A 25,258-nucleotide genomic window follows, 5' to 3' on the forward strand; every position below is an offset into this window, starting at 1 on the left:
TAGAATTCTGAATTGTTTTCAAAATAATTTAGAAAAAAAAGGAGACCTATATAACCACATTTTGACATTTGTCACACAGCTATAGTATTTGATTCTGTGATAATAGTGAAAAACAACATTAATAATACTGCTAAGAATAGACCAATTGACCAGATGAGGAAATCCTGATGGAACTAAAACGCGTATGTTCAGTTTATTTTCAGACAATTTTCCAAAGCAATTTCAATGGGGAATGAAAGCTTTTCTAACAATTGGAGCTGGATATTGAAAAGCATGAAAAGCAGGATATACCTAAAAACATTCACAAATACAGATTTGATGTGGGTCATAAACCTAAATGTAACATCTAACATGTATAGCTTTCCAAAGGAAATATGGAAGGGGAAGGTCAGTATCTTTGTGACCTTGGTGTAGGCAGATAATTCTCACACAGAACCGTGAAAGCATTCGCTGTAAAGTAAAAAGTAATAGATTTGACTTCACTTTAAAAACCTTTGCTCTTCAAAATGTATCATTCATAAAATAAATAGTCAAGCTACAGGCTAAAGAAAACATTTATAATATATAGACCTAGAAAATGACATATCCAGACTATATAATAAGATATTACAATTCAGTAATAAATTACCACAAAAGCAAAATAACAATGGGCAAAAGGCGCTCAACAAAAAAGATATAAGAGTGGTCAGTAAGTACATTAAAGAGTGCAGAACGTTATTAGACATTAGGGAAATAGGAGTTACAATCATAATTATATACCTCTATTTATCTACTGTGTAGGAAAAATAATGAAAAGCTTCGCATCACCAGGTGTCAGTGAGGAGGTGGTGCAGTTGGACACATCACTGGTGAGAATGAAAGATGTATGACTTTAGAGATTAGTCAGCAGATTTTTCATAAAACTAAATATACACCTACCCTGTAACCCCAAATTTCACTCATAAGTGTATTTCCAGGAGAACACCTACATATATCCATGAAAGATGATAAGAACAGCTTTATTCACAACATCTTCAAACTAGAAACAAGCCCATTTCCATCAGCATAAGGAGTAACCATCTTTTGGTACACTTGCACAATGGACATTACCCTGAAGTAAAAATGACTCAGCCGCTTCTTGATGCTCTCCCTTGGGCAGAGGCACCAGCCGCTGGCGGGCAGTTCTGGGCCATGAAGCAGCTGAATGCAGAGCGCCAGGGGTCCCAGGGCTAGTGTTGGCCCACTGGTGGCTGGATCCAGGTTCCAGGGTGGGTGATTGTGGGCCTGGGGCTGCCAGCTCCAGTGTCAGCCTACCAGTTCCCGATGGGGCTGGCTGTGAGGTCCTGGGAGGTCCAAAGCTGGTGTCAGGTCACTGTTTAATGGGCATGGATTCTGGGGCAGCTGGATCAGGAATCCAAGGTGTCTTGGAGCTGGTGTCGGCCTGATGGTGGGCCAGGCTGTGGCCTGGCAGGGGTGTCCTGAAGCTGGTGCCAGCCTGCTGGTGGGCAGAGCCGGATTCCAGAAGATCTGGCTACAGAGTCTTGGGGGCCCCATTCTGATGTTGGTCCACTGGTGGGTGGCACCAGCTACAGACACAGCTGGATTCAGGGTCTAAGATCCCCAAGGTTGGTATTGATCTGTTGGTGGATGGGGCTGGGTCCTTGGTGGGGTGACTGAGAGGCCCAAGGCATCCTAGCACTGGTGGTGGCCTGCTGGCAGTGTAGACTGGATCCTGACATGGAAGGCTGTGGGGCTGTGGTTGTCCTGAGGCTAGTTCTGGCCCACTGGTGGGTAGACTGGGATCTGAGGTCTCTGGCTGCAGGGCCCAGGGGTCCTGGAGGTGGTCTTGGCCTGTTGGTGGGTGGGCCAGGTCCTGATGGATGGCTGCAGGGCTCAAGGCCTGCCAGGGCAACTGACAGTGCGCTGGCAGGCCCTCTTAGGGATGGGGCAGGGTCCCAGTGTGCCCAGGGAGTCCCGGGCAGCTGGCCTGGTGGTGGGCAGAGCTGTATCCCTGCCTGGCTAGCTGCTTGACTTGAGCCATCCCAGTACTGGTACGGAATGGCCGGTGGCTAGGTCTGGGTCCTGGGGCTAATAAGCCAGAGGGAGGATTCTAAGCCAGTGCCAGTGTCCTCATGGTAGAGCGAGCTCCTCAAAATGGCTCTCGCTGGAGTCTGTGTCCCCAGGGAGAACTCCAGCTGCCTCCGGCCTCTCCAGGAAGGTCACTCTTCAAGATCAGCAGATGAGTCTGACCCAGTCTCCTTTCAAACTACTGCTTCTGCCTTGGGTCTCAGGGAGTTAGATTTTGAGTGTGCCCTTTAAGAGTGGGGTCTCTATTCCCCACATCCCTCTGTCTCTCCCAAAAGTAGGCTCCCTGGCCTTCACCCCCAGCGTCCTGGGGGCGGGCTTCCTGGTGCAGGCTGAAGGTGGGGAAACCTTGTCTAGAAACTTCAGTTTAAAATGTCATCTTAAAACATGTATTTTTAGGGGGAACCTTTGCTTTTTGCTATGTTTAGAGTGCTTAATTAATATTTTAAATATATTTGAAAATAAAGATGCTTTCCACATACTTGGACTCTGTTGCTTAGACTAAATAGTTGTTAATTAACATAGACTAGGTTCTGCCTATTTACTGACTTACTTAAGCAGCAAGAATTAAATATTGGCTTTTCTAAAAATGGAACTACTGAGATTGAGATATGAGGAATGTGAAGTGTAAGACTAATAGTTCATGGTGAACAGTAGAACAAAACTGCAGCTTCTGTCAATAACTCTATTTATCAAACTTAATATTCTTTTAGCTGCATGTTCTTTGATGATGGTGAGGTGACCAATGCATTATTTTTCAAAAAAATTTAAGCGTGTTTACTAATTGTGTCAGCATTATGTAGGACACCTTGCATTTTATCTCCTTAGCTTGTTATAAACTACCACAATTAAAACACTTTTTACATGTACCTACTGACATTGGGCCATGCTATGAAGGCTGTTACGAGAAAAAGATACCCTGCCTCGCTATGCATTGTAAGAATTCCTCCAAGTTTTTATTTGTATTTATCTTTTGAAATTTGCAAGGAACATGGTCAACACAGACCAAAGAAATTTTATATTTTTGCTGATGCTAACGCAATCAAGCATACACATAGTTTTAAAAGTCTTAATCTTAATGTCACTAATTTTTAAAAATTATTTTTTATTTATTCAGTTATGTATGTTAAACCCTTATGTGTTCATTGAATATAAATAAAGCTGCAATTTCATTAACAGAAAGTGAGATGAAGGGTGCAACGTAACATGAAGTGACACTGGATCCACTGGACAAGACGAACTTATGTTTTATATCATTAATGCTATAAAGATTTAGGTTTATTTTGTGTCTGGTACTTTCAAATAGTTATGAGCTTGATATCTTTTAATATTTTGCATTAACCAACTACAAATTCCTAGGGTTATTTAAAAGATTTCATATCTTTAAAAGACACATTCATTACTTGATTTTTAAAGACAAAAATCTCATACTGCTTACTTACAAAAGGCAGCACTTTGTGAAATCCAGACACTCAAACAAAAGGTTGGATTTTGCTTATTTTTTTAAGTTGATTTTTTGGGGTCTTTATAGGTGTCTCTACTGTAACCCGTGAGCAGTGCTCATGAAAAGTTGGTCTCTGACCCCTCTCTCAAGTGAATACGAGCCTTAAATGACCTCTACTGTTCACCATTCCCAGACACTTCTCAGCTCAAGTCCCAGCTTACATCTCGATGGCTTTGCAGCAGAAGAGGAAGCTGTGTCCGTGTCAACATGATGCCATCAGACTACTTGTGGTGAGAGTGGGCAGGGACTATCCGGCCAGGACCTCTTCGTCCAGTTTTAATTTGTTGTTTATAGCCCTTCAATCAAAGGATTGACTGAGACTGAAGTGGGCTGTTGGCTGTAGATGAGGAACGGCCTTTTCAGACTGAAATTAATCATTCTAGAAATAAACATAATCTTACTTGTATCTTAAAAAGTAGATCACATTCAGAGATAGGATGGCCTGATGGGAGAAAGACTGCAGGAGGTACTAGAGAGTCTGCTTCTGGAATGACTGTCCTTCAGTCTTCTCTTAGAATCTTACAACTTGAGTGTAATTAGCAAAGAAAGTCTGCAAATGAGTAAGTTAAATACAGATGCTTTCTGTGAGACCTACTTACAGAAACATCTCCACTTTAGTTCACAGGGAATACAAGGGCGGAACAGCACGGGCACTGCGACTTAGGCGGGTGAGCTAGGGTAGTTGGTTAAGTATGTCAATGTCTATATTCTGAGGCTGAGAAGCTCACCTCCGTTTCTCTTCCATATGTGGAAGAACACTGCCTGGGGTTTTCTGAGTATCAGCAGACATAATTAAATTCACAAAACAGTTACCGAGCAATTACTTTGCATCAGACAAATTCTAGGCACTAGGACCAATGTCAAATGATTAAGATTCTAATAGTCTGGGTGAGACTCATTGAATTTTAAGAACCTCAGAGATTAGTTTTGCTTAAGTAAAGACAATAAACAAGGAGAGAGGAGACACGGGAGGGTATGACCATAAACTCAGACAACTACTTAGGGTTTGGGAACTAACAAGTCAATGAAAGGGGAGGTAGTGTTTGTGTCACTACAAAGAAGCAGTGTAAGAACAGCTCTGGTGGGACAGCAAAATGCTTAGGAGACTAACCAGGGGCCAGAAGGCTTGGATTCAATTCCTGGTTCTCTCCCTTTCAGCTATAGAACCGTCAGCAGGTCACAAACCCTCTTTGCCTCGTTTTTCCCATCTGTAAAGTGGGGATGATTGTAGTATATATTTCAGAGGGTTGCCAATTATGTTTAGTAATAATAATTATCTTTGTTAGTATTATTATTGCATGTGTTACACTTATTCTGAATCAAAAGTTAATAAAGCCAAATACTACTTCCGATTAAGAAAAGTAAAGTGTTAATCTAATATACACTTTTTAAAACTGTATTTTGCTAGTTGCACTTAGTAACTAAACAGTCTACAGGCAAACACTGTATGTCCAACGTATAAATGACCAACCCCCTCTGCAGGAATCTATCATGAATAAGCTAGGTTTGAAGCAAGAAAATGTCATTGGTCACCACACAGAGAAATGAGATAGACAAGAAACAGAAGGAAGGAAAGCAGCGGGTCAGAGAGTCTGAAAGGGATATGAAGGCAAGCTGTGTTCACATGAAAAGTGAAACCAAAAAATCCAGTTAAGAGACTGGTTCTCATATGAGAAACAGAGATAATAATACCCAGCTCTTCCACACTGGGAAATAGTAAGAGTATTAATTTTTATTGTTCTGATCTTTTTGACAGGAAGCTGTCACCCATTCAAGGTACTGTGTCTACTATTATATTCCATACCCTTGCAACTTTGAAAATATTACTTGCATAAATAGTAAATAACTAAATAAAACTCAATGTAAAAAATCTAAAAGATACACTTGGAAACATTTTTCATTCTCTGTTGGAAAATTTGGCTAAAAATTTTAATTTAACTATGATGTAATCTAGAGGACTTTCTCATCTGCCATCTTGAATTTCAAGGACTTTGTAAATGATGAGTCAATGGGACAAAATATATGAAACAACTGTTTTCAGACACTGGACAACCAGCAGCATAAAAATATGATTCCTGAGCAAAGATAAACCAGTGAGCTGAGTACTTGAAGGTATGCATACTCTGGAGTGCTGCGCAGGGAGGGGGAGATCAGGACAGCCTCACATGTTAAGGAGACAGAGATAAGAGTACAGAAAAGATAAGGTGATGAGAAGCTGCAGGGCAGCGATAAAGAGAGGAGGCACCTATGTAGAAACAGCACTAGAAATCTGCATGGAGTCCCCTTGAGTCTTTCCTGAAAACTAAGTCATGTATACGCAAGTTGAGCAAAGAACGGCTGAAAAGCTGCAGGCTGGACAATTCCCAGAGTTCACACAGGGTAAGGAGACTCTGAAGCTCTAACCAGCTTCAGTAGAAAAAAAATTCTTGTTGTTCAGCAGAGGCATTCAGTAGAAACCTCTAAAAAGCTATGCGTTGGAAGCAGTGTCAAGTTCTACTACAATAAAAACTACTCTAGACTTCCCATAACAAAGCATAAGGAAAGCCTTGAAAGGATCAAGCTACCTGCCAGCACAAAGCTCAACACTCTTTAAAAGAAGGAAATAAAATCTAGACACTCAACAATGTAAAAATCTACAATACATACAACACACAAGTTAAAAAATCACCAGAATTACAAGGAGGAGAAAGTGACCACAATTAAGAGGAGCAGCAGTCAATAGAAAGAGACCCAGAAATGAACGAATACTGGGATCAGCAGAATGTGCAAAATGGTGAAGACTTGAAAAAAAAAAAAAAAAGAACATGAGCAAACATACTAAAGAGATGGGAAAAAAATCCAAAAGAACTTCCATAGAGAAAGAAAAAAGAATCATTCAATGAATTAACAAAAAATTAAAGAAAAAAAATCAGTGAACTTGAAGACATAGCAATAAAAACTGAAGCAAAGAGAAAAAAATGCTTTAAAAAAATGAAAGTCTTAGTGACCTGAGGGAAAAATGTAACCTTCTAACATACTTGTAGTTAGGATCAGAAAGCAAATGATACTTGAAGAATTAATGGCAAAAACATTTTTCATTTTGATGGAAACTATAAATTCACAGATCAATTGATGCTCAACCACCTCCAAACAGGATAAATGCAAGAAAAGCACACCAAGATACATCATAATCAAACTGTCAAAAAATTGGCATAAGGAGAAAATTTTCAAAACAGTGGGGTAAAAAGACGTAATATGTACAAAACCACAATAATAGGAATTACCACTGACTTCTCATGAGAAATAATGTCAGGGGACAAGAGAATGAAATCATAAAGTTGCTCAAAGAAAAAGAAACTACCTAATATTTTAAATCAAGCAAAAATGTTCTTCAAAAACAGAGGCAAAATATGTTTTCAGACAAATGAACACTGAGAAAATTTATTACTAGTAGACCTGCACTATAAGAAATCTTGTTAAAGGAGGTTCTTCATGCTGAAGAAAAATACTAGATAGAAACTTAAAATAATACTAGATAGCAACTATTTTAAAGATGCTAATAGAATAGATCTTAAAAGTACTCATAACAAGAAAAAATAATTTTCTTGTAATTATGTATGGTGACAGATGTTAACTAGACTTATTGGGGTGATCATTTCACAATGTATACAGATATTAAATCACTATATTGTACACCTGAAACTAATACAGTGCTATATAAACCAACTATATCTTATTTTAAAAAGTAAAAAAAGAAAGAAATTCAAATCTATGTGAAGGAATGCAAGTCACTGGGAATGGTAAATATGTGGATAAATATAAATTTTTATATAAGCATAAACTTTTAATCTTCCTTAAAAGTAAAAAAAATGGTAACAGACTGTTAAAAACAATAATAATAATAATAATACATCATGGAGTTTCTAAGATATATAGAACAAAGTTATGCCAAAAATAGCAAAAAGATTGCAGGGAGTTGATGGTTGGTAAGACTCATATAAAGTGGTATAGTGTTATTTGAAATTAGACTGTAATAAGATAAAGATGCATATTGTGAATCAAAGGACAACTAAGAGAAAACAGAGCAGAGAAGTGCAACTGACAGGCCAAGACAAGGGCTAAGATGGAATGCTATAGATATGAATCCAAAACAATGCAGGACAAAAGAAATAACAAAAAAAGATGGAAAGATAAAAAATAAATGGCAAAACAGGAAATAACCATACCAGTGAGTATATTTTTGCAAAGGGTACAAACATCTCAATGAAAAGTCAGAGATTGTCAGGTTGGATATAAAAGCAAAACTCAGCTATATGCTATCTACAAGAAAACCAATTTAAATATAAAAACAGACACATTAAAAGTTGGAAGATGGAAAAAGATACCCCTCCCCAACCATGCTGTGGAAATATTTGTCCTGGCTTCACAGATTCCCCTGGTCCCAGCGTAAAAATCCTTTTTCTCTCTTCTGCATGGGTCTATTACCCACTCCCAACAGATGAGGCAGCAGTGCACTTACAATTCCTTAGTAGTTCAGCCTGTAACATAGGCAACTCATCCTACCTGTTCAAGCTCTTTCCAAAGTAATACAATTTTCCTTTTAAGTATTTTTCACTTATCAATGTCCTTACTGAAAGCTATATTATCTTTTCAAATACTTTAAATTTTAAACCCAATGAAATTACCTGCCAGTTCTTAGAGTTTTAATTCATTCTCTTGTTTATCTTCAGTTAGTTCCATGTTAGCTTGATTACTAAAACAAATTTACTTAACTGAGCATTGCATGTTAACAGTACATTTCCGTGCAATCCTTTGTGTAAATTTAAAAAATGTCTCTAACAATACAAATGTCCTCCCAAGCACTCCTGTCCAAAGCTAAATATTTGGAAGCTATGAGGAAACTGTTTTGAAATAAAGCAGTAGATGCCCAGACTCGGTGACGCTCTCCTGTCAAGCAGCCCACCGCACAGGTGGACAGCCACCACGGACCTCGCAAACCTTGCGGGGCATGGGAAACCCAGGCAAAAAACCGTGACATCCTGGTACTTCTTTTGTGGTAAGAAATAAAATCCTTTTGCTTCTGCCCCAGAAATCTTGCATCTGCTGTCAGCAGCCACAAAACTGGCAGGCTGACTTGTTGGCTTGGAAGAAGATTAAAAACCTCAGACCCCACACAGTTCATGACAGTCATTGCTTTGTCCACCGTGTAAAAAATCTACGCGTCTTGAGAACAGGCACTCTAATAACCGGAGGCTGTGAGTCTCCTGCCACTTTGTCTAATTATAGTTTGGTGTTCTTAAAGGTATTCTTAAAATCTTAAACTGTAATCTGACTTCCATTTATATTTTAAAAAATTAAATGAAAAACTGAAACTGAGGAAATTAAAGAGATCAGGTTTCACCAAAGTCTTGAGACTGCCAAAGGTCTATGGCACTTGTAGAGCCCCAGCTCAGTCAGCTAGCAGGATTCCCAAGACAGATGAGGCCTCTTGGTCAGCGTCAGGGCCGACCACACCCAAAGGCAGGACACAAGCCCAGTCAGTCTTCGCTGCCTGGTTCCTCCTTCTCTTTCTGGTCTGATCTCCCCTGAGTTTACAAAAGCTACCTGGGTTCTCTTATCTACCTTATCTGTGGAAAATCACTTAACAAATTACTTTCCTAGTTAGGTCTTTTTGGCAAAGTGCCATTAGATTAAACAGTATCTCAGGCATGAAATTTCAGATATTTAGAGGCTCTCAAATACAAATACAAATCAACATGTTCCATATGTATATATGTATACGTATATATGTATATGTATACACACACACACGAAACTCCAACCAAAATAATGAACAGAGAGAGTTAAAAATAAGATTTAACTTTTGCCTGTTAAAATATCAACACATTTAAGTCCATGCATAGACCAGCCTTTGAAAAATACAGAAAGACACAAAAATCATTTAATGATTAGTGTATATTATACTTATATTATGCAAGTATTCCTTATTTAATCTTGAATAATCCGTGGAAGATATTAAGCCTTTCTCAAAAAATTGCTCCTTTTCCTCTTGTTCTTCTACTGTGTCCAGTCCTAATCCAAGAACACTGTGATTGACCTCAGAAACTACTATATCTAAATGGAAAGCACAAATATATTTTATTAACATACAGAATTTTGATAAAATTAATTTAATGATGCATCTATTGACATTATATAAAAAAACTTGAAAAAAATTAAAACATATTTAGTCTTACCCACCAAGTATAGCTTTACATTCACAACATGTAAAGATATAAGGCTTCTCCAGAGGTGTAATTTTAAACCTTCTAGGAAGATATTAAGTCTGTCTACATACCTCAGTAAAGGAGGCTCCACAATAGTTATAAATTAATTTTTCTAAAAATTCTAATTATAAGCATAGTAACCTGTCAACTCATGGCCCTCACATTTCTTACCAGTGGGTTCTAAGCTGTCAATCCTTAAGACAGAAGTTCCACTGCCCTTAAGAAGCTGAATCCCTTCAGACTCCTCTTCTATTTCCATAATAGTCTTTTTTGTTTTCAAATAGCTCATATTTGTTCCAAGCAGTCCTAGGGATGGGATTTAATATAGTTGGATATTTATATTAAGAAAACTGTTTTGACTATTATGCATGGGCGGGGGCAGCGACACCAGGAGTGGGAAATGGGAGCAAATCCCCGCTCTAGCATGGGGCAGCCCCAAACCTGCCATCTCCTGAGCACACCCCGACTGCCTCCCAGGAGCAGGCTGACAGAGAGAAATTCTTTCCAGGAAGCTGGGGCAGCAGAGGCTGCCCAAGCCAGGCAGCGGGGGAGATGGGAGCAAGTCCACTGGCTCTCCCAGGGCAGCCCGCCGCCTGCTCCCGGGGCCGGGCTGCCCCCTCCCTCCCGGCAGCACCATCAAGCACCCAAGGCCCACTGGCGAGAGGTTTGCAGCCCGGGACCACCTTGACCCCTGGGCTCTGAGAAGGCACTGGGCACAGGGGGAGGGGTGGGGGCGTGGGAGTGGGGTCGGACACCCGGGCAGGCATTGGAACGGCCTGCAGCCCCGCCCGCCCAGGCCGGGAACCTGGGACACAGGGCTGTGTGCCCCCACTCTGCCCGGTATCCCTGTCTGGAGGCTGTCGCCCTGGTGATCGGAACCCGGACCGCCCCGCCCCCGCGAGGTGAGGGGTGAGGGGGTCCGCTAGGGTATGGGTGCACTCCAGGTGTGGGGGATCCCGCGGGGAGGGGGGACAGGCTGAGAGGGGAGAGGGATCGCTGGGAGTGGAAGTGACTCGGCTGAGGGTTGGGGGCTAATTCCTGGATGAAGGGTGAGGGGACTACCTCTGGATGGTGGGGGGACCCGGGGTGACGCAGGAGGGGTCCGCTTGGTTTGTGGGGGCTGTAGCTTAGGACGTAGTGGGGCGCAGACGGGGGCGGGGACTTAGGGGTGAGAAGGAGCCTTGTCTTGGGGGTCCGATCAGTCCGGGACCGGGCCTGGAAGGGGGTGGAGAGGCAGTGAGTGGGTTGGGGTCGGCGAGCAGGGGGAGTGGGGCTGGGGAATGTGGCCTGGCCCGGGGCGGTGGTCGTTCTAGTTGGGTGCTGGGACCCTGTGGGGTGCGGGGTGGGGGCGTTGGGGTTGGGGACCTGGCCAGCCCTGGCCGCGGAGTGGGGCCGCCCCGCCCCACTCGCGGGGACCCTACTGCGGAAGCCGCAGCCTAGCGTCCCCACTGAGGGTAGGAGGGGGAGGGGCGCGCGCGGACGCGGGAGCGCGCCCAGAGCCAGTGGAAGCCGGGCGGGAGCCGCGTGCTCCTGGACCAGCTCCCTGAAGAGGAACGCGGCCTGGGGTCTGGGCCGCCTGCCGCCTGCTGTCGCCTCTGCTGCCGCCGCCCGGCTGGTAAGGGGGCGCTGGTGGGGGCGCGCAGGTCGGGAGCCGGCGGGTGAGGCCTGGGCTGTGCAGCTGGGGAGGCGCACAGGGAGGGCTGCGGAGGTAGGTGAGGTCCTGGCCGCGTGGCCCGTTAGGACCCTGAGGCGGGCCCCAGGCCCGCCGCCCTGGTTGGGCCCCCCCCCCAACATTAGTGCTCACTGAACCCCGCGCCTTTCTTGGCAGCCGCTCATATGCGGGCTTTGGAGTGTGGGAACAGCCCCGGGAGGTGGGAGGGCGCTGGACGGCCCCGGAGCACCTCAGACTGGCCCTCAGGCCACGGCCGGCCCGCGCGGGTGGGCCCGCCTTGGGAGCGGAGGCCGCCCCGGACCCTGTGGGGCACCTGCGAGCTGCGGCAGAAGAAGGGGCGAGGCCCGGCCTTTGGGAGCTTGTTAGGCTGCCCCCGAGATCCAAAGCTTTTGACAAGTGTATTTTTCATCTTCTGAGGAATCTCCCTTCTGTTTTCCACAGTGGCTGCGCAAAACTACATTCCCACCAACAGTGTGGGAGGGTTCCCTTTTCTCCACAGCCTCTCCAGCATTTATCCTTTGTGGATTTGAATGATGACCTTTCTGACTGGTGTGAGGTGATACCTCATAGTAGTTTTGATTTGCACTTCTCTATTAATTAGCGATGTTGAGCATCTTTTCCTGGGTCTGTTAGTCATTTACCTCCTCTCTTTTACAGCCTCGGATTTGATTCTTCCTTTCTCAGCCCACGTTCACTTCCCTGGCTCTCGCGATAGTTCACTGCTGCTTGATCATTGCCTTCCTAGTTCCCGTCTGTCCTTCTTGTACCTGTGTCTCCCAGCAGGGCAGTTTTGATCTTTGGACTGGGATAGTTCTTTTTTCTCCAGGATTCTTGCAAATAGCAGATGCCTGCCATCTGTGACCTCCCCCTAGAACTGCAGCCATGTTCCCACAGTCCTGGTGACAGACGCAAACGTCTGGGGAATGGTCGTGCTCCCAGTCTGCTCATACCTCCACACTGGGTTTTGCCAAGTACAGCTTCCATTGTCCCTTTACTTCCTCGTTTAAACATCTTCAGCGGATTTCCACTGACAATGAAGAAGACAGAGCTGTCTATTTATCCCCCAGTTTTACTTCCCATTTCTGCCTGCCTTGGAGGTTGTGCTCAGTACTTTCTGTGCTTCTCAGCCACCTGTTTGCTTTTGCCACACCCTGCTCTTAGATGGCCTCTGTCTGTTTCTCCTACTCAAAGTCTCCTGTGCCCTCCTAGATGTAATTGAAATGTTAATTCTGCAGTGAAACCATCCCTGATCACACCCTGTCTCCCAGATGAGAAGGGATCTCTCCTTATTCGGAACCTCCCTTTTTGCCCTGTGGTGTGGAAACTGAAGGGAGACAGGGACAGTCTGATCCACGTTTGTGTTCCCTGCATCTCTGTCCTCGGTCCTGCCGTAAGGTCATGCTCAAGAAATACTCCTCGAAATAAACTGAATGGGAGGTCCAGTGAATCCTGCTATGCTGCCTCTGTTCATGATAATTGACTTCTCACCTACTATAAAATTTTCAGAGAAGTGTCATGAGAGGTTATATATATAGCTCCAGAGTGAAGTTTTAACAACAGATCTACTCCGTTCTGAAAGATACGTTTGTTCTTTCGTTTTACATCATTAAATTCCTTTTAGTAGCTAAGCTCACACATTTTCAACTCTTCATCACGAGTTTGATCTGTTTTTCCTGCAAATCTCAATTTGAGAAGCTGAGTAGAAGGAATGAAACCTGCTTCTAAGGTGTCCTACTAAAGGGCCAAGGGTAACTGAAGCACATCTTTAAAATTAAGTGTGACCCCCCCCCACCATTAATCCATCAAATTTTGCCAATGACGCAGCAAAACATATTGGCGTTTGGGCATCTCTAGTGATTACCTGTGAGCACGTATCTTTGCCATTTGGACTGTGCTTCTGGTTTTCCTCATCACGCTCCATGGGGTTTACACCTGGGTCTGGGTGACACCTGGTTTAGAGCTGGCAGGTGGCTGGAGCCTCTGATTTGGTGCTACCGTGGAATGGCTCCTGGCCTATCTTCCTCTTCCGGGCTTCTCAGAACCTGCCAGGGCTTTTGCTGTGTGGGCTGTGCTTGCTCTGCTCCTGTGATTTGACTGAGATGAGTGCCATGCTGATCGACCCCCGGTTTTCTGAAGGTTATACACCCCCGGGGTCTGGGACATCCGGGAGTTCTCGTTTCTCTTGAAGCCCCCCATCCCGAACCCGTCACCAGCAGCTTCAACTCAGAGGCCCCACCTGGCGTGCCGCTGCTGGCCTGAGCTGGCTCCCTGCCCCACCAGACCCTGGAGTGCTCCCTGGTCAGCGACCTGTGATGCAGCTGCGATGGTTATGGTGTGAACAGACTGTGGTCTGCCTCAGTGTGAGAGGGAGTATGTAACCCTACACCAGAGGGAAATACAAACGACACAGTGCTGTAACATCGGATCGCTTTTTAAAACATATTTGTGGCAAACTTAAAAAGCATCCTTGTAGTAGGACTAATATGATCTTCCAGTGTTAATATGAAAATGGCTTTGTAGAAGCAACAGTCTATAGAAATCATAACTGACCTTCTGGGCTGAACATCCTTTTTGCCAGAAAGAGGCATTCAGTGTATAATACAGACTAAGTACAGTGATTTATAATTAACCACTTCTAAAGTTGGCGAGGTGCTAAGTAAGGATAACATTCCTTCTTCAGCTGGTTAGCATGTTTGGTAATCAGGCAAATGCAATGACAATCAGACGTCACAGTCTAGAGCCCAGTGAAATCAAATTCACTTCTCTTGGTGAAATAATTATGACAACACAAGTATAATGAAGTTTATGCTTTCTGTGATATTTTAGAAGTTCCGTTTATTTATTTTTTAATTTTATTTTTTATTGAAGTGTAGTTGATTTACCACATTAGTTTCAGGTGTACAGCAAAGCTTTTCACTTATGTATGTGTATATATATGTGTGTGTGTTTGTGTGTGTATATATATATATAGTAGTTCCATTTTAAAAGGGAGATATCCACAATGAAGTATTTGTATTTACTGAAATCAGTTTTACAAAGTAGATCTCAGTATTTGTTTACAAATATGGTGCCTTCTTGTGATCAGTGATCTTGACAGAAGCTCAAGAATTGAGGTCTAGAGACTTGTTTTTTGCAAGCAGGATTTGTGCTTTTAAAGAGTTTTGGGAGATTTGGAAGGCAAAGAACATTCAGTTAAACATTTGATTAAAAACATAATTTTGAGGGGGAGGGTATAGCTCAGTGGTAGAGTGCATGCTTAGCATGCATGAGATCATGGGTTTGATCCCCAATACATCTGTTAAATTTAAGTAAACAAACAAATAAATAAACCTAATTACCTCCTCCAGAAAACAAAACCCAAAAAATTTTAAATCACGTGATTTTGATTGATTTCTCTATTCCTTGGATAGAATAAATAAAACCTTGGGTAAACATAACTACCACGTCTGCAGTGCTTGCTATGAGCTGGACATTGTTCTAAGTGCATCATGTGACTACGTAATCCTCGAAAAAACACATTTTACAGATGAAGAAACTAAGGCCCAGAGAGACTGAGTTGTGAGCCTGGAGTTCCCTGCCGCATAGCAGAGCCAGACTTCAGACCTGGCCACAGGGCTCTGGGTCCATGTCCTCCTCTCCACCCTCTGATGCCTCCATAAGTCAAGTCTCTGCTGAATGTTTTTTATTTGAAGTTAGCTTGGCAAATTCCAATGGCACAAAACATCTTTCACAAATTTTAGATGTCAGTATTTATGGAACTTTCACAACAAGCATTTAACAAAAGTCTAAGTGGAGCTAGTGACCAACAGAACATCAGCCCCAACAAATCCCTGGGTCTTACCCCAGACCTGCTGAATCAGGATCAGGGCAAAGAGATGGGGTGTGGAGGGAGAGAGAGAGAGGAGGGGTGGAAGACACCAGTGAAATGTATTTCTGAAAACTCCCCAGGGGATTTCAGTGCACAGCCAGAGTTGGGAATCACTGGTAGAGGGTCTGCATCTTTTTTTAAAAAAGCCTTGATTGGCTTCTGAAATAGGGATGAATGTTGGCAGATGTGTCTGAACATGTTGCGGATATACATGGTGACACAGAGCATCCAAGAGAAAAATAGAGCATTTCTTATGGTCTTCACATTTTTAATACTATTTTACCTTTTTTCCTGGTTCCTTCCAATTCTCTTGTTAAAGATCAAAACTTTTGTCCTGGAATTTGTAAATATTAGCCACTGGGCAGGATCACCAGTTCCCCACCAGCCTCTGTTGCCCACATCTGAGAATATGGTTTCACCACAGCTATTGAAACATAGGAGATTTATCATTTATTTAGCACACTTGTGGTTGCCAGTTTATGGTGAATTGCTCCTGGCAGGACGTATTTCATTGGATGTACGTTTTCAGAGATTATTATTTATGTCTTGATTCCTCATGTTCACCTTAGTTCCACGTGGGATTCCAGAACTTAGAGAAAGAATATGCATGGTTTTAGAACATATAGAAATCATAAGATGGCCATCAGAAAAATCTTGTCCTAATACTTTTTTCGTAGCTATTTGACTATTGTTGTGAAAATAAGCATTCCCCTTTTTCACAGCAAGTTGATTTCTATAGAAATACTAGCCAAGGATTATAGGATAGAAGTGAAATAAAAATGAAGACCCACATGCTGTCTGTGTGCAGTGATGGCAGAGTAAATGCCCATGACTTCACCGGTCTTTTCCCTGGTCCTGTGTGTGTGGCAGTGTCGTGGCTGAAGAAGTTCAGCAGGGCAGGCTGTCTAAACTGGGTTTTGAGCCATTCATAGGTGTTACAAAGGGCCTGCCAGGGGTTGGGAAAGACTTCTGAACTGAATAGTAAGAGCGCATGAAAGATGGAGAAAATGAGATTCCAGCAGAGTAAATCTATGCCTTTGACTAGGAAGAAAATTAATCTCTCCCAAAGTGAATGAAAGGTTATAAAATCCTTTATTTTAATTTAGCTCTTTGGTTTGTGGAAGAGAAAAAAACTATATTAATCATTTTTATTTTGGAATCGATGGCATAACAGTTCATTTGTTTAGGAATGAATACTTGAGGTTGTGCAAAGAACTTTGCTTTCTTTTTTTGATTTGATTAATGATGTTTCCTGCCAAGGACGATTAATTGTTCTGTGGATTAAAGTCACATTAGCACAGTGACATTTAGGATTTCAGTCATGATGCAGTTCAGAAATTATTTGGAAATGCCAGCAGAGAAGATATACTGGAGAAACTCTGTCTTGAACTTTGAAGTGCTGGGTTGAATTAATGCGGTGGAACCCAGTCTTTATGGGTAGAGACAGACTGAAGAATCTGTCACCAAGGTTGGTTTCCATGTGACTGACATCTTCCCAGCATCCATCCTTGTCAGGCGTGGCTTCTGGCTCCTAAGCTGCTCACGAGGGTTAAGGACCAATGTCATCATCCAGGCTCATATATTAGGCAGGAACGTGTATATAAAAGATTTTGAAAAGCATTCAAGAGCATCTTGTTTAAATCACCTGTAAGTCATAAGAATCAACTGCCATGAAATGACAGCTCATAGTGAGAGACTTACAACTTGACAAACACTTCTTAATCCTTTAGAGCAGTTGAAACTTTGGAAAGCTTATGGGTCTTGACATTTCCTTCTATTTATAGATAAATGACTAGCATATGGGTCAGGTCAGGATAATCTTATCAGAAGCATTTACAAATATTAAGCATTTACAAATATTAAGCATTATGAAATTGTTATGTCCTTTACAAGGAAAACAAACTCAAAAGACTACTTTCATAGTCTTTTGAAATAATAAACGAGCTTTTATCAGCCTGCATAGAAGTGTATGAAGTTCTCAGGTTAAAAAATGGAAGAGTTCATGTGTTTCCTTTACTCAGAGGGCTTGGAGTTTCCAATAAAAAACTGAAATTGGCTCACAAAAGTGTCGCTTTTGGTATATCTTCATTATAAATTGTACTTTCCAAAATATGTTTAACCTTTTAAGGCATGTTTAGAACAAGCACGAATAGAATGAATCATTTTTAATTTCAGAAACTTGACACATTTCTACTATCTGTGTCTTTTTGTAGTAGTAGTTTATAGGGAAACATCTCTGTCCTGTGCCTCTTTTTTCACTCTTTTGAGGTTCAAGATCATTTGTCAGATACTGCTTTAAAGCCTACTGTAGACCTGAAATTTGCTCTGTGTTTTAGACATAAAAGTAGAATTCAAAGTTTTAATATGTCTATACCTCGAACACATAAGTCTAAACGAGAGGATAAAACATGTACACAAAATAACCATGATCTAAGTTAGGTTGTGATTTAGACGCTGGAAATTCCTGATTGCCATTTCCTGTAGGGGTATGGGATGTGACTTCTGTTGAAAGGTCTGTACCACAGTGAACAGCCCTTGAATATTTATGGAAGGATGAACACTGAGGGGACTGCAGGCATTTTATATAAAGGTCTCTCCTTCGGTTGAGGATGGGGAGAATACCTTGATGACTTTTATACTTAAACAAAAACCTAGGTCGAATGTTATTTTACTGACGCAGGGATTACACATGTGCATTTTTGTAGACTGTCCGGTTGACCATCGTGTTTGTGTTTTTCCAGGGCAGTCGAAGTGAAGTAGGGCCAGTCGGACGCCCAGGAGCACCAGGTAAACTGGTCAGTAATAGTTCTAGTCTCCAGCAGCTTATTTGCTTCCTATAAAATGCAACAAATTTAAAAAAAAAAAGCCAGGAGAGAAAAACAAGTTACAGAGGGTGATTTCATCACCCTTGATTTCTCTTCCTGGGTGAGTGTGTGAAAAGGTAAATGTGAGATTTCCAGTTAAATCTAGGAGACCCCCAGAGGGTATTTCAATCTACGTGGCTGGTAGCATTTATTTTAAAACTGGGGAGATGTGGAGGGCTCCGTGTGGCCTCTGGTGGTTCTTGGAATTGGAAAGGACTGTGTGTGAATGCTGCCTTGTTCTCAGGCAGGCTGGTTTACACAGCGAGTGGGGCTGTCCTCATCCCAGGGACTCAACTGAAAGAGCCCACAGTTGGGAAGGTGCGTAAAGCATGGAATTGAAGACCTTAGAGGTGGGGTGGTGGGAGAGGGGATGGGCTCTCTTCTCCTGAGAATGTGGCAGATTGGAGGAGCAGGATTAAACCGAGCCCAGCACATTTGTTTCAGACAGGAGTCAACACACCTGAGGCCGTGTCTGGCTTGTGTGTTTTCTGTGTTGCAGTAACTGTGCTTCTGGGGACTGTGTGTTTGTCCTTCAGGGTTCTTTCGGTAGCACTGGCCTCCCCGGCGTTCCTGGCCCCCCTGGACTTCCAAGAATGAAAGGTGACAGGGGTAAGCTCTCAAGCTGTGCAGAAGGTTCCTTGTTTGGAAGGCTGATTTCTGCTATGTTGAGAAACCAGGCTTGCTTTGGGCCCAGTGGAGAATTTTTCTAGGAATTATCATAGAGATCTATCCAGAAAGATATCCTAAAGTACTGAGAGTGGAGGTTAAGAAGCCAGACATCTACTAATGCAATAACTTTTTAGAAGGGAAAAAATAAAAGCCAAGTAAAGTAAAAATTTTAGCTGTAGTCACATTTCCTATTTAGTTGTAAATTTACATTCCTACTTGCCACATTTTACCTGAATGTGGTCAGAGATCACTTCAAGTGGCCAGTGAGTTTTTGGACAGTTGTCTGTTTCTCCAGGTCATTCCTGACACTTGCTAGGTGGTGAGAAGATGGCATTTCTCTTCGGTTGGCGAAACTGGTCCAAAGGGTGAACAGGTAGGCTCCATCGTCCGAATAGTGTGAAATACAGGATTTAATGTGCGTTGATGAGTTTCACCAGCACTGGCCAATTTGTGGGCAGTTTCTCTGAATGTGTTTTGTGAGTGACGCCCAGGGTTTAATTTGGTCTGTAGCTTGATCTACTATTTTTACAAGCTGGAGCTAATGAAGGCTTTGCCTTCAAGACTACACATTGTCTGCCTTTGGTGATCCTGTCTCTCTTATTCACTGAATTGGTTTACTCCAGGCTGATCATGCCCTCCTGAGCCATACCATTTTTTTTTTCTTTACCCAAGACCTTAGCAAATAAACTATGCAGGTGAATTAGAGTTAGACCTCCCTCTGTTCTTTGCTTTCTGCTGTCAGAGCCCTTTCTAACCCTTCCCTAATTACAAAATTGCTGGTACAGTCAATAATCCTTAACTTTAGCGGAAACTCAGCCTCACCTCCTGGTTTTCTCCAGGCTGTTTTCTGGTTGGGAACAGCCCCTGACAGCTAGATTGGAAAGCCGCTGAGAGCACTGTGTATTTCTGCATGATCTAGGGGGCGCTGTGGGGGCTTAGGAATGCTTAGCAGTATTGGCTGGTGAAAATTGAGCCAAGGGACTAAGAATTTTAAACAATGTGACATTTAGTCTTACTTTTTAGGGTGTCTCTGGGGAAGAAGGTGAAGCAGGAGAAGGGTGAACTCGTAAGAGCTTTTTTTCTGGTTATTGATGGAGACTTCCTGATTTTAACTCTGTTAGAAGCATACATGTTTTCTTCTCGCTGACACTGCTATCCTTGCTGACTTCTTTAAAGGCTAAGATGTTGCTTATATAGCTGGCAGATGACCCCCTAGAATTGTAGCCAAGACCAAGTAAAGCAGAGGGAAACACCCGCAGATCAATAGACCTAGCCTGAAGCACTTGGAGGGCAAAGTGTTCCCCTTAGGGGGCAAATTTTCAGTCACTTTCCATCTAGACATTCAAGGTGATTCTTACATGACTGTAGAAAGTCTATGAACAGTGTTTATCATGGAAAGAAAAGGAAAGTTTTGTTACAGTTGGAAAGTTGTGGCTCACGAGTGTGACCCTGGTGGCCATTCTCTTGAGTCTAAAACCCTCCAAAGAAGTGACTTCCACCCCCAGAGGAGGCTGCAGCTGCATCTCCAGGAAGGCAGTGAGAATGAGAGCAAGTTGCCACTGCCGCCGGCACTGCTGGGTCTGCGGGCTCAGCTGCCTGGTTTTGACACAATGTAACGTGACCTGGTGTGGAAGCACACTGGGTGCTTTGGGGTGGGGAGGTGACAGAGTTCTCATAAAATCTTTTCAGAGAGCTTTTAGCACAGGAGAAAACTCTGGTAATGTTGCTTGATTCAGATTTTTAGAATTTAGAGTTACTGTAAGTGTGACATCTGAATTAGGCTGAGCTTCCTAACAATTAAGTGAATGACAAAAGGATTATTCTAATTCTATTTTCTATTCAAACTGTTCATTTTATAAGCTAAGAGGATTTTTTTAAAAAAAATTTTTGAGGGGGAGGTAATTAGGCTTATTTATCTATTTATTTAATTTTTTTTTTAATGGATGTACTGGGGATTGAACCCAGGACCTCTGCTATACCCTCTCCACTAAGAGGATGTTTTAAATTATTCTCTTTTGTAGTGGAGATGCACTGATATGCTAAAACAAGCTGAATTCATACCTAGAACCAATGGTGGGAGATATTCAAGTTTGTTTTTTAGGCATAAAAGCATGCATATTTATTCGGATAGACTTTTGGGGACAAGTTTGAAAATATTGTTAGGGTTTCAAAACTGAAGCCACCTGGTTTAAATATCTATTGTGTTATATATAACAACATGGTAGTTTAGTATTTTTTGACTTACACATTTAATTCTCAACACCTAGCATTTTAGATCTGGATGGAGCCTTGGAGAGCTCCTATCCAACCCTGGTATTTAGCAGACAAGGTCACCCACGGCTGGGAGGTTACAAAGCTCACACACGGTCATAAAGTTAAGTAGCAGAACTAGGACCAGAATCCAGATTTTGAATCTAATGTGTTTCTGCGGGGCCAGGGTTCTTTTGTTTGTGGTGTTCTGTAGACTTCAGCAGCACAATCCCTCTGAAATATTTTTACTGAACTATCAGATGTGAATACACTCTTCTAATATAATTGGGTTTTATTGATTTAGGGAGATATAGGGTTACCTGGCCCAAAGGGATCTGTAAGTATAACAAACAGTTACGGTATAAAAATAAAAATATCAATAAAACTGTAGAAAATACAGTGTTCTGCTTTATGAAATCATTCTGTAAAATTCAATTCTAAAAGGACTTACGTTTAAGGAAATTAATGTCTAAATTTACTTTTTAAGTAATGAATTAGTACAAAGGAAAAAAAAAAAACCTTACAACAGTGTAAATGGAACTGCATTTTGACCTAACCATGCCAAGGGAAGTTTTTTTTTCCTAAGTGGCTCACTGAGTATATGTCGTAATTTGTTCCATAATAAGTCACTTTTACAAGAACTGAACTGTGCTTAGCAGTGAAGAGAGGATAACTGAATTTCCTTGTCAGTGATATCACTGCAAATATTTCAGTAATTTTCTTAATCTCCTGCGTATTCTAGTTGCAGAAGTAAGTCACAGGCACTGTGCTTAAGAAAATACAGATAATTATTAGAGGTAGAAAATGGTCACCTCATTCAATTGATCACTTTACAGAAACTCAGCTGATGTCCCTAGAGATGAGATGAGTTCAGAATTAGAGAATCAGTAGCAGACCTCTGATGATTTGCTAAAAGTTGTGCAGATTTATTACAGTAAGAAATTTAGGGTAATATAAGGAGAAAGGATGAAGCTGACTTCAGTCTCAAGTGTCGCTACCAGCAGGATCCATTAATTTCCAAGTCACTCCTGTTTCTGGACCCCACCACCCCCTCCCCACCAAAGCCCCTCTGTCCCTGTGCAACACATTATCCTCACGGCCGCCAGTGTCGTCTAGATAAAAAAAAAGTTAAAGCCCACAGCCTGTCCCTCCTCTGCTTAAAACCCTTCAGGAACAACACTTCATAGAGTAAAACCACAGCCTTAGCGAAGTGCACACAAAGCATTCAGCAAAGCGGTCCCTGCCTCGCCAGGGTCATCTCCGACCTCTCTGGAGCTTTATCTGCTTGCAGTTCAGCTAAATGTTTCTTCATGCCATGTGCTCTTCTCCCAGCCTGGAGCACTCTTCCTCTTTCCTTAGAATAGTGCCTCCTACTTAAGCGCTTAACACCATCCTCAGCCCAACTTTCTCCAGAGGGACCCGTCCAGGCTGGGTCCCAGTGCACTGCCCTGGGCTGATCACGCAGCACTGAGATGGAAATGATCACACTGTGTCACTTCAGCTGCTTGCATGCTGCTTCTGAACGCCCTGTGACAATCTCGGGCTTCAGGTGACACCTCTGTGCCTAGGACTCCCTGACAGCCATGGCTGAGGACTGAGAACAATGTAAAGAATGAACTTGGGTAGAATTTGGGAATGGAAATCCTCCTTTACTGTCTAGAAATAATCACTGATGCCAACGGTGATAATTCAAGTTATAAAAGAAAAATGTGGGTGAGCAATGCAGATGTCAAATGAGTTCATTTCATTTAATTTTGGATATACTACTAGGAGTTAGTTCTTGATTTATCGCCACCCTTCCTACCCTGTCTTTCCCAACCCTTCCCAAGTAACACCGATGAAACTGAAGTACAGCCCCTGCATCAGGGGAAATGGCTGCTAAGAGAAGGGCTTCCCCTTTCCTCAGTGACTTCAGCCTGGACAAACCCGGCAAGTGGGTGAGGTCTGTTCCCCGGGTTCTATTTCAGCAGCCCACTCCTCAACTGATAAATTCTTTCCCAAAGACCCAGGACCCCTGTGATGTCCTGGCCATGTTGGCCCTTGACATCTTCATCGAAACTGCCTACCCCTTGTTCTAGCAATATTGCAGACATTGCCAGCCAGGTATCACCCTCAAATTTGGTCTCCTTTGTTTTCTCCTAGTTCTAGTTCTTCCTCTCCTCCTTCTCCTTCGCCATCATCATCGTCGTGGTCACCTTGTCCTCCTTCTTCTCCTTTTCCTCCTTCTTCTCCTTCCTCCCCTTCTTCTCCTATTCCTCTGTTCTTCTCTCTTCTTCTCCTCCACCTCCCCCTCCTCCTTCCTCTCCTCCTCCCTCTTCTTCTTTCTTTTTAGCAGCTTAGAGCAAAGCCATTTACTAAATCTCAATTCTGCAGGTAAAAGTTGGGGTTGATTCAACTGGACTCTGCTTGGAATCTTGAAAAGCCAAAAACAGGATATTGGATGGCTAAGCTCTTATCTGGAGGCTCTGGGGAAGAACCCACTTCCGAGCTCATTCATATCCTAGTGGTTGTAGGACTGAAGTCTCTGTTTCCTGAGGCCACTGGTTGTCAACTGAAAGTCCCTCTCTTCTCCTAAAGACCATTCACATTCCTTCTTATGTGTCTGCCAGTTCTTAGTGCATTCTGAATTCATTTGGTTTCTTCTCTGGGTTTTATTTTATTTTTTTAGAAGTTGCTGTGGTTTTGCATCCTAGTCACCTGACAGGTCCCCCGCCTTCATTCCATCCTCAGCTCTCCCCACTGACCCTGACTTTCAGGAAGTCTTTTAAGCCATAATTTATTCAAAGAAGCAATTTTGACAGGTTGACTTGATGAGTGTCAGGGTTTTTGTTTGTTTGTTTTGTTTTTTTGCATAAAGAGAGATTGGGAAAAAGCACACTCCCTGAGCTTCATTTCGATGTGTCTAGGGAAGGCATTGCTTCACCACCTTTTTTCCTTTAGTTTAAAACATTTGAATGTTGGAAAGAGTAGGCTTTTTCTAGACGAATGTTGCATATGAAACAGAAGCAGGATTGCATTGTTTTATGAACATTCATGTCTTGAGCACTAGCATTCCCTCGATGCCTCCTGCCCTTTTATCTCTCATTCTTATTCTGTGAACAGTTGTACACCGGAACTAGTATGCCACAAATTCCACTAGAGGTGGTTTAGCAACAAGTGAATAAATTTAGTCTCCTTTAAAGCAATCATTGTAGATGAGGACTTTAAAAATGCTTTTAGTAGTCTGCTTTCAGAAGAAAAATCTAATTGGTGTATGCTTTTGTGCTAAAGAAATAATTGGTTTATTTTTTTAACATCTCTAATATTTAGATTTTTAACTTCCTCAGCACTTAAATTATGGACTCTCACTTTTTGTTTGGGTATTTTAAATACATCGATTTAGTTCCTGCTAGTATTTGATAATTCCCAGACACATGTGACTTCTCCAAATGCTCCAGAGACTATTATAAAGGCTAAATGACTTACGTTCTTGGAAATATATTTATTTGATGCTTTCTGTATTGCTGATCTACCACGTAACGTGTCTTGTGAACTCAGCGGTCTTTTGGTGGCCAGGAAAAGTTAACATGTTTCATTAAAAACTACCTTGCTGTTAGAAGTGGATCAAAGTATGAAGAATGTGGTTTCAAAATGGATTGTTCCAATTAACATTTTGAAATAATAACCATACCAAAAAGACAGATCTTTAAAAAGTTTACTTGAACTGGAATTTTAAGAGATGGCAGCATTGTCGTGTGGCCTTGTGTGACTTTACCTGGAGGATTCGCAGCCTCTGAGCAAATACCTCTTAGGTAATGGAGCTTAAGTCAACCCGCAGCTTCTTGTCAGTGCCTGTGTTGGTATTAAGCAGACACATTCCCTGTGCGTGGCCCAGTTTTACAGTGCGCTGTTGTGTTCCAGGCAGGTAACCCTGGGGAGCCTGGCTTGAGGGCGCCTAAAGGAAGCCGGGGGCTTCCTGGAGAGGAAGGACCTCGAGGACCGCCTGGACCACGAGGCGTGCAGGGAGACCAGGGTGCCACCAGCCTGCCTGGTATCCAGGGCCCTCCAGTGAGTGATGGGCAGTCCCTGGGGTTCCCTTTGGAAACTCCATCCCACAGTACCGGGTGGGGGCAGAGGGGCAGT

General features: G+C 42.6%; 1 long non-coding RNA gene across 4 annotated transcripts in view; it reads left to right on the forward strand.

Annotated features, from left to right (window-relative positions):
* Positions 1-11,295: 11,295 nt before the first annotated feature.
* LOC140685653 (uncharacterized) overlaps positions 11,296-25,258 on the forward strand; it is a 28,141-nt gene continuing 14,178 nt past the window's right edge. For 2 of the 4 annotated variants that reach the window (XR_012058903.1, XR_012058904.1), the window contains exon 1: positions 11,296-11,428. This is a non-coding gene — a long non-coding RNA (uncharacterized lncRNA). Of the gene's footprint in view, positions 11,429-19,139; positions 19,260-25,036; positions 25,184-25,258 lie in introns of those variants that run through there. The other 2 variants (XR_012058906.1, XR_012058905.1) reach the window with 2 other exon arrangements.

The sequence above is a fragment of the Vicugna pacos genome, chromosome 15, assembly GCF_048564905.1.
Source record: "Vicugna pacos chromosome 15, VicPac4, whole genome shotgun sequence".
Classification (NCBI taxonomy): domain Eukaryota; kingdom Metazoa; phylum Chordata; class Mammalia; order Artiodactyla; family Camelidae; genus Vicugna; species Vicugna pacos.